A 10488-nucleotide genomic window follows, 5' to 3' on the forward strand; every position below is an offset into this window, starting at 1 on the left:
CGAGCGCAAAGGACTGCGGCCAGCCTTGGACCTCCGGAGATTCTCGGAGCCCAGCGCGGGGAGGCCGCTGACTACAACTCCCAGAAGGCCCTGCACGAGCGGGAAGCAGGAAGCAGCAGCGTGTGCGCATGCCCCTGGGGCTGCTGACCAATTGTGTAGGAATGTGAAGCCACGCCCCCTCGCGTCTGAGAACGACGTTTACGGAAAAGGTCTGGAAGTTTTCTCGCGCCCAGCAACTTCCGCAGGAAATTCACAGCCCAGCTGTAGTAAACTGGAACTCCATCCCGTGAGCGCCTGCGGCGTGAACCGGGAACATTGGGGAATTTGAAAAACGCAATTTTAGTCCTAGGAAGTCATTCTAAAGGAAATGATCATAACCTATCCAGCTGTCATTTAAATTATGAAAAGTATGGGCCACCATAAGCCGTGAAACCTCGGGAATGATTTTTTTTTTTTTTTTTTTTTTTTTTTTTTTGGTTATGCCGGGGAGCGGACTTAGGACCTTGCACTTGCGAGGCTAGCGCGGCGCCACTGAGCTAAATCCCCAGCCTGTTGGTGTGAGACCTGACTGAGCTGAAGTGACTCCGTGTTAGCCAGCTAATGGCCCAAAGACTGTTTTCTCCTCCCCTCATCAAACAGCAGGGAAAACTGCTCAAACTGCAAAAACCTTTTTGTGCTAATCGCAGGCTTGATTAACAAGCATGCCCGGGAACAGATGGGATGTTAAAGGGGACCATAAAACACTACACCTGTAAGACAAGAGTAAGATGAGTAAAGGTATCTGAAGTTTCTCCCCTTTGCAGCTGCGACACAGCCCTGACCTACTTTGAACTTTTTTGTTTAGAAAAACCCTATAAAACCTATGCACAATCCTGTAACGGGGCTTCACTTCTCTTAGAGAGTGGAGTCCTCACATGTAGAATAAACTTCTTTCAGTTTTATGTGTGTCCCGGTGCTTGGTGTTCTCTCACTGGCTTGGTATAACGGTCGGGATAATTTTCAGACTTGTTCACAGACACAGTAAATTTGGAAAGGAGGCATGGCCACTAACACTGATGACTGTGGGTAAAAGAAAGCTTGAGCCAGCTGTGAGTCAACACTGGAGGGAACACAGATTTAAATTGTACTATAAAAAGTGCTCTGAGGGCTGGGGATTTAGCTCTGTGGTGCTGCCACCTGCCTCATAAGCGAAAGGTCCAAAGTTCGATCCCGAGTACTACGAGAAAAAAAAAAAAAAAAAAAACCTAAAAAGTTCTCCGAAGAAAAAGTTGTGATGATCTTAATGGGTAGAGGGCAAAGGTGTTAAAAACCGAACTCAGCGCTGCCCGGGAGGATGTGCTTGGGTAAGAGCTCGGGAGCTCCTGTCCCCAGCTCTGTGAGGAGCCTGTCCCCAGCCTGCAGCATTTAGCCGGCTGGGCTGACCGGGGTGCTCCCTGTCAGTCTGCATGGTTACTGAGTCCAGCATGCACCCTGGAAAGCTTCCCGGGAGCCAGGACAGCAGGAGCTCAGGTCCAGGTAATGGCTCGTTTTCTAGAGGCCCAAAGTGGCCCTGCTCCCTGAATTTCCCAGAGAGACACAGAAGAAACGTCAGGCTCCGAGCTGAGAGGGGCCACAGAGAAAGAGCAGTTCAGACAAGTCCAGCTTGGCCAGGGCTGTTACTAGGGGTGCCTTGCAGAGCGGAGGCTGGTGGGCTGTGGTACCTGGCTAGTTTCCCACTTTACGGAGTTAATTCAAATGCCAGAGGCAGGGCCCACGGTGCGAGAGTCAGCGAGTGGCTGTGCAGCTCCACTCCTGTCCTACCCAGGAGCCTGAGGTCGCAGGGAGCCCCGTCCAGCCTCTCGGGGCCTGACACAGGCTGTGTAGCTGTCCAGGGCCGCTACGAGATGGCACAGCCACGGCCAGGGTGTGGAGGGCCACTGTCCCCAGTCCACCCTCTGTCCCTGAGCCTGCAGGAGACGTCTCCGCCTGTGACTGAGACCTGAGCACAGGACTGCTCCTCTACAGCAGCGGGACAGGCTCCAGCCGTGGACACTCGCTCCTGAAATGGCACAAACGTCAATAAAAAGCACACGTCCCCAGTTCAATACACACTGGACAAGGTTCCTCGGAAAACCTTGGGAAAGAAGAAGCTCAACACAGTTCCTTAATCCTACGGGGTTCCCACTTCTGGGCCAGGGACAGCGCATTCCAGGGCAGGCTCCCTGGAACGGGGAGGACAGGTTCCCCACATAACCATCAGAGAGAGGCTGGCAATTACAGAAACCTGGGGGCACAGACAAACATCACAGCCTGTCACAAAACAGCAGCAGCCCCCCTGCTGGGCTACGACTTCTCAGCTCTCCCTTGAGGTCCTCACAGCGCCAAGCTCGAGTCCCCTCCCCTGGAGCAGGCTTGAGGTCCAACTGGAAGGGGGCAGGTGGCCCCCAGAAGGCGCCGGGCCGGGCCAGCTGGCCGGCGATGGGCATGGCTGTGGGAGTTCTCCAGCAGGCTGCACTACCATCACAGACCGGCAGGAGGTGGCTTTCACCTGCGCCCAGCTGGGTCCCGGAGCATCCTGCAGCCCAGCAGGTGGTGTCCTCCGCACAGGGACTCCCTGAAGCTGTGGACAGCGGTGACAGCCTGTGTGGCCTGGCACTGCTAGGGGGGAGCCCACCCCGGGCTTGGGTTTTGTTTCACAACGCCTGCAAGTTTCTCCCACACTAGGGACCTCCCCAAGCCAGCAGGCTTCCTCCTGGCCGCACTAGGTAGGCCCAGGACCTTGGTGCACAGTGACCAAGAACATGTCACCTCCTCACATGTCTTCCGGCTTCATCCCAGGGGAAGGGCTCCCCACGCGACGTCACACCTGCTCGCCTGGCCTGGGAATGACCGCAGAGACGGATCAGCAAAGCCTACGTCCCCCTCCGTGCACCGCCCAGTACAAGGGGTCACACTCAGGACTTCGTACTTTCCAGACACAGGCACCACTGAGCTAAATCTAAATCCGCAACACACCTGTATTTACTTTTCTTTTGTATGGTTTTTGGTTTCTCCTTGCTGGAATGGAACCCAGGGCTTTACACTGAGTTCTGTCCCCAGCCTTTTTTTTTTAAATTTTGAGACAGATCTCTCTAAATTGCCCAGACTGGGCTCCAATCTGCAATCCTCCTGACTCAGCCTCCGCGAGTGTTGGGTTAATAGGTGTGCACCAGCACCAGCGGTTGTTGGTCTTATCTGGACCCACATTAAAGGAGAAGAGACAAGGGTTTCACAGTCCACCCCCCCCACACCTTTAGCCACATCTGAGCAACAGGGAGGTGTAGAAGAAGCAACTCTTAGGCTGTTTACCTGGAGTCACTGTCAAGTCCAATCTTACCTGTTCTTTCAGGTAATGGCCAGCATCTTAAAGCATCGAATCCAATTATTTTGCTAGAAGTTATCCTTTTGGGCCGGGGATTTAGCTCAGTGGTTCCGCCGCCTGCCTCGAAAGAACAAGGTCCTGAGTTTGACCCACAGTACAAAAAAAAAAAAAGTTATCCTTTTATAGAATTTCAAAGGACAGTTTTCTAAGGAAGATACAGAGTAAAATAACATTAGTTTGCAGCCAAGAAACAGATGTTTTTGCCACACCAGTTTCGACCAAATTTTTTAAAAGCCATTTGTCTGTAGCCTTGGCTGCCATCTCCTCCACGAAGCTGAGACTGTGGACGACAAAACACCAAGGACGGCCCTGATCAGGACTGCGATGAGAGCTTAGGAGGTTAGGAGAAAGTCTTACAGTACCACGCTAAATGCTTATCACAGAAATATAGGGCTAGGGATTTGGCAAGGTCCTGAGTTCAATCCCAAGTACCAGAAAGGAAAGAAGAAATACACCCTACTGTAATGTCTCTACATCTCTTCACTCCATCCCACTTGTCTGTTCTTTCTTTGTCAAAGAAAAATCTCAAAAGTCAAAAATTGCTAGCTGGGCTTGGTGGCACACACCCGTAACCCCAGACTGGGGAGGCTGAGGCAGGAGAATTGCCGCAAGTTCAAGGCCAGCTAGGCTACACAGTAGGATCAAGGCCAGCCTGAACTACATAATGAGGCTATCTCAAAAAACAAACAAATAGGGCCAGGGATTTAGCTCAGCAGCAGCACACCTGCCCTGCAAGCACAAGGTCCTGAGTTCAATCCCGGGTACCAAAAGCAAACAAACAAAAATTATACAAACACATGAAGACTAAGTAATACATTACCAAATAATCAATGGATCACAGAAGAAATCAGGAAATTTAAAAGTTCCTAGAATCAAATGACAGTGAAATCACAACATGGCAGAACCTACGGGTTCTGATGAAAGTAATTATAAGAGGGAAGTCTACAGGTGTGAATGTACACATTAAAAAGAATTGAGGGGCCGGGCGTGATGGCGCACACCTGTAATCCCAGCTCTCGGGAGGCTGAGGCAGGAGGATCGCTGTGAGTTCGAGACCAGCCTGGGCTACATAGTGAGTTCCAGGTCAGTCTCAACTACATGGTGAGACCCTGTCTCAAAAAAAAAAAGGCAATAAAATACAGGCAGTAATAAAAATGTCACTAACAGCAGAAAGCCCAGGACTGCAATGGATTCACTGCAGAACTTTAGGGTTTTTTTTTTTTTTGTACTGCGGACTGAACTTGGGACCTTGCACTTGCAAGGTAGGTGGCGGCAACACTGAGCTAAATCCCCATGCTACTTTAGGGAAAATTTTAGCCTAACATCCTTCAAATTTGCCAGGCAAAGTGGTGCACCCCTGTCCTCCCAGCACTCAGGAGTCTGAGGCAGGACATGCATGAGTTCAAGGCCAGCCTGAGCTACAGAGCTAGCCTGTGTCTCAGCAAACAAACGAAATCTTCCGCAAGACACTGGCAAACAAAGCAACAAATCCAAAAGATCATACATCTTGACCACATGGGCCACATCTCACCAATGAAAGGATGATGTTCAGACTGGGGAACTGAGCTCAGCGGCACCACGCCTGCCTCAGGGGTGCAAGCTCCTGAGTTCGATCCCCATATTGGTGGGAAAAAAAAAAAGAAGGAAAGAATATTCAACACGCATAAATCAATAAATACAGTACATCACGTAAACCAAGACAAGAACTTACATGACTACCTCACTACACAAAGAAAAGCCTTTGACAAAAATCAACATCTGGCCCGGGATTTAGGTCAGTGGTTCCAATGCCTGTCTTGCAAGTGCAAGATCCCAGGTTTGATCTCTGGTACTAAAAAAACAAAAAACAATCCAACATCTGTTTGTGATTTTTTTAAAAAATGCTGGTGAAAATGGGTATAGAAGGATCTTTTTTTTTTTTTTTTTGGTTTTTTTTTGAGAAAGGTTTCACTATGTAGTTGAGACTGACCTGGAACTCACTGTGTAGCCCAGGTTGGTCTCGAACTCACAGCGATCCTCCTGCCTCAGCCTCCCAAGTGCTGGGAAGACAGGCGTGCGCCACCACACCCAGTTTACAAGGATCTTATCTCAAAGTGATAAAAGATGTTTATAGCAGAGCTGCTGCTGCCAACATCACACTGAAAGGGAAAAGCTTGAAAGCTTTCCCTCTAAATCAGGAACAAGTCAAAGGTGTCTGCTCTTACCACACCTATTCATAGTACCCAAAGCCTGCAGCAGACCAGTCAGGAAAGAAAAAAACTAAGAGGGATCCTGCAGAAAGGAAGTGTCTTTTTTCATTCACATAGGACAAGACCCTTCATATTGAAGACACAAAGCACTCAGCAGAGGTGCAGGACACGATATCAACATGGAAAAATTGCTTGGGATTTGGCTCAGTGGTTCTGCCACCTGCCTCACAAGCATAAGAGCCTGAGTTCAGTGCCCAGTAACCCTCCAAAAATGACCATACTGCCAGACATGGTGGTACATGTCCATAATCCTAGCACTCGGGAGGGTGAGGCAGGAGGATCGCTGTGAGTTCGAGGCCAGACTGGGCTACATATTGAGTTAAGGACAGCCTGAACTGCCTAGTGAGACCCTGTCTCCAAACAAGCAAAACATGGCCATGCTACTGAAATGGATATATGGCTTTAATGCAGTCCCAATCAAATTACAAAGAGCACTCTTCACAAAACTGGAAAGAAAATCCTAAAATTCACATGTAACCGGGAGAGACCCAGAACAGCAAAAGCAATGCAAGGTAACAGGAGAAAAACAGGAGGCACTGCAAGATCAGATTTCCAGTTACATTCAAAAGGGACAGGGAGGAGACAGCATGGTACCGGTACAAAAACAGACTTGTAGGCCAACTGCAGCAATAGAGGGTGCAGAAACATCCCCAGGCACATTCAGCTGTATGACCTTTCACAGAGGTGCAGAAACAGATGCTGAAGACAAGGAAACCTCTTTAACAAGTGTTGCTGGGAAAAGTCATTATCCACATGCAGAAGAATGGATCTGGGCCCATATCTCCTACCCTACACTAAAATGAAATCAAAATGGATCAAAGACCTAGCATCTCCTGGAAGATTAATTAGGTAAAGCTCTTGAAGACACAGGCATAGGAAAGGACTCTCTGAACAGAACACAGCTGCACAAGACATAATGCAAAGAATGTTCAAATAGGGTTGTATCGAATTTAAAAGCTTCTAACAGCAAAGGAAACAAAACAGTCGAGAGACAACCTATAGAACGGGGAAAAATTATGCCAGCTGCTCCTAGAATACATAAAGAACTCAAAAACTTAGAAGCCCAAAATAAAAGACCCAATTAAAAAATGACAGCCAAAATGAATAAACAGGTCTCAGAGGAAGAGGTACAGATGAATAATAAACAGGAAAAAATGCACAACATCTTTAGCTATTAGAGAAATACAAATCCAAACAACACTGTGATTCTATTTTACTCCAGAAAGAATGGACATGGTCCTGACCTCAAAAACAAAACAAAACAGCCGGGCCTGGTGGCGCCCGCCTGTCATCCCAGCACTTGGGAGGCTGAGGCAGGAGGATCGCTGTGAGTTCGAGACCAGCCAGGGCTACCTAGTGAGTTCCAGGTCAGACTCAACTACATAGTGAGACCCTGTCTCAAAAAAAACCAAACCAAAACAAAAACAAATGCTCGTGAGATGTGGTGGGTGGAATCCTTCTACACTGCTGTTGGGGTGTAAACTAGTACAGTCACTGTGGAAATCAGTATGGAGATCCCTCAAAAAACTAGAACTAGAAATCCCATTTGACCCAGCTACACCTCCCTTCGGTATGTTCCCTAGTGAGCATCTTACCGTGAGGCATACCCATGTTTACAGCAGCACTACCCACGTTAGAGGAAAACGAGATTCAACAATGTCGTGCTTGCATTACTCATAGGAAAACTGCTTGCTGCTCTACCCCACCCCATGGTGTAGTTAAACGGGTGACTAACAGTCTAACCAAATTCCCTGAGAAGCCTCACCACGACAGCTTGCCCCCAGCGGCACCTAATGCACCTGATAAGAATCCTGACACACAGCTTGAAGACTTGGCTTGAGACAGTCTATGCTCTGCTAAGGTTAAAAGGTCTTGGAAAAGGTAAAATGTAACCTGGAAAAACTTGCGTGGTCTGTGGAAGCCTGTGTCGCCTAAAATGCATATAACCTGAACGCAACCTCGGTCCAGGCTGGGTCTCGGGAGCTATGTCGTGCTGCCGGGCCGACCTTGCTGGCAATATACTTTGTTGTTTTACCCGAGCCCTGTCTCTCTGGGTGGTTCTCCTGCTCCCGTGCCAGTTTCCATTTAACCTCTTGTATGAACGTCTGAGGGGAAGAGAAACCAGCCAAGTGGAGCGAGCTACGAAAGCCATCGGTGGCCTCGTCCGTGCAGCAAAACAAAGGGAGGGAGCGATCGCATTTAAAGAGCTCTCCTGGCGTTGCAGGGCTTGCGTGGGTCCAGTCCTGAGTCTGCGGTCGCCCTTAAACAGGGCGAAACAGGGCGAAACAGACACTGCTGCGAGGAGAAGCTCTCCGTAGCCGAGCGGACCTGAAAGGGGCCGAGACACCTGCAGCCAAGCAGACGAGCGAGCGAGCAAGACGGTCCCTCAGAACGGTACCCATCCTGTGTTTGTCCTGAGACACCTCACGTGGGCAGGGAAAAATTTGTACATTATGGGTTCGAAACACTCGAAACCTACTGAGCGTGAATGTATGATCGCTAACTTTGATGAGGGATTTATTGGGGACGGCGGGGCAAAACTAAAGGCTTGGACTGAGGAAATATTGTGAGGTAATGTGGCCACAACTGTTTGTAGACTGTCCTCTTGAAGGAACTACTAACATTCCAGTAGTTAAGATGCTATGTGTGGGATCCTAGAAATCTGGTCCCCAAAACCCCCCGTTAGCCTAACTGACTCCATTTTAAACTAAAACGGCGTCTGGTGTCAGGCGTGACCCCCGGATGAACTCAAGCAGCAGGGATTTGCTTAGTTTGGTTGCAATAAGAGCAGAGACAAATGGGTGGGAGAAAAACCACTCCAACCTCAAAGAAGAACAGGAGTTTCTGTATAGATAAGAGGAACTCACCACATTCCTGAGTGCATTGACTCCTCCTGAACCAGCCCCCTCCCCAGCCCGAGATGGTTTTCCTCCGCTTTCACAAGTACCCCTGCACTATCCAATAGAGGTAGAATATCAGAAAAGAAGCCAGTAAGATAGAGAGAATTTCAAGCCACCCTAATCCTACAAAATTAGGCTAAATAAGTGGGTCGGTGAAGCCGCTGTCGGTGACACTGGGAGTCCAGGCTCGAGCTTGTAATAAACTCCTCGTGTACTTACATCAGAAGATCTTCTTGGTGGTCTTCTTGGGGACTTCGCGACTTGGGCACAACACTATGGAAGGCCGGGCGTCGTGGCACACACCTGTGATCCCAGCACTCAGGAGGCTGAGGCAGGAGGATCACTGTGAGTTCGAGACCAGCCTGGGCTACATGGTAAATTCCAGGGCAGTCTCAAAAAACAAAAAAAAACAACAACAAAAAAAAATGCTATGGAATAAGGTTTCTGCTCAGCAAAGGACAGACGAATTCCCATACATTGATTCTTGGTTAGATCTGTGTGAGAGAATATTCCGCCATGGCTTCAGGTATGTGCCCTAGGAGACAGAGCCAGACCCACCCGCTTTGTAGTGGAGGGGACTCAGGACAAGGGAAACCACCTTAGAACCATCGGAGAGGAAGGGCATCCTCGACATGCCTCTCCCTCCCCTACAACCACGGGACACTAGCAGCCCCTGAGCCAGAAGCCCCACCGCACCCTCAAACACCAGGTCCAGGAGGGGCTGCTGGCAGCTCCGCACCTATGGCTCGCCGGACCAGGCCTGCGGATCAAGCAGATAGTAATTTTCAAATGCGGCTCTGAGAATCTCCAGCAGAAAGCAGCACCGTCATAATCCATCAGGCTTTTAGCTCTTCAGACTTACTTAATTGGAAATGGGACACCCCAACCTTTACAGAGGTTCCACCTAAAATGCTTCGGCTGTTTGACTCTGTGTTTGCCACACACCGCCAGGATACCAGAGAATTCTTAGAGAAATAAAAAAGACAAATGCCCCATCGATGCCAGGAGATGAACAGACTAGGCTCAATCTGCCTAGGACCCCCGAGGACCCAAGGTCGGTGTGAAGACAGGGGACTAGAATTTGGCTTTAAAAAATTATTTAGGTGGGCCGGGGGTTTAGCTCAGGGGTTCTGCCACCTGCCTTGCAAGCGCAAGGTCCTGAGTTCGATTCCCAGTACCAAAAAAAAATTTATTTGGGTTGTACTGCCACGACCACGCCAGTAGAGTCTGCGTGACAATGCCGGTCACCTGGCAGAAACCAGACCAGAGGTATCGTCCCCACGGGGTTAAGCCTCCTGGAGGTCCTTGGCACACACCGCATGCAAAGTCAGCCGTGAAGAGAATAGCTGGCCTCTGCCTGCAGTTTGGGGACATTGGGTTCATCTATAATTCTGTTCTATTTTGTCTTTATTACTATTTGTTCATTATCTGTAGAATTGTATTCTGGGCCCAAGAAAGGTTAGGAACAATTAGATGTTCCTAGAGATGTGGAGATATTGAGGCACAAGAGGATGGGCGGCCAAAGTGCTGACCCTGAGCCCCGGACTGTGAAGTCCTGAAGGTGAACCTGAAGGTGACATGCTAAAGCCAGTCCTTTGTCTTACAAACTTCCCCCCTTCTGACTGCGTATAGGTGTGGTCTTACCTTGACTCAATGGTCTTAGCTTTTGTGATGGTATATAGGTGTGTTCTTACCTTGACTTAATGGTCTTAGCTTTTGTGATGGTATAGAGGTGTGGTCTTACCTTGACCTTGTGGTCTTAATTTTTACAGTACTATTGTCTATCTTATGCCTGTCTGTGACTGGAATCACTCTTGTGGTGTGCCCTTGAAACTAGTATATAAACACCTGGAGTTAGAAATAAAATTGCAGCAGCATTTGCAAGCTTCACCTCGGTGTTGAGTGCTTTTGTCTGACTGTCATCGCCGAACCTGCTCCC

This window comes from Fukomys damarensis, unplaced genomic scaffold (genome assembly GCF_012274545.1).
Source record: "Fukomys damarensis isolate Sample0158 unplaced genomic scaffold, DMR_v1.0_HiC HiC_scaffold_37, whole genome shotgun sequence".
NCBI lineage: Eukaryota > Metazoa > Chordata > Mammalia > Rodentia > Bathyergidae > Fukomys > Fukomys damarensis.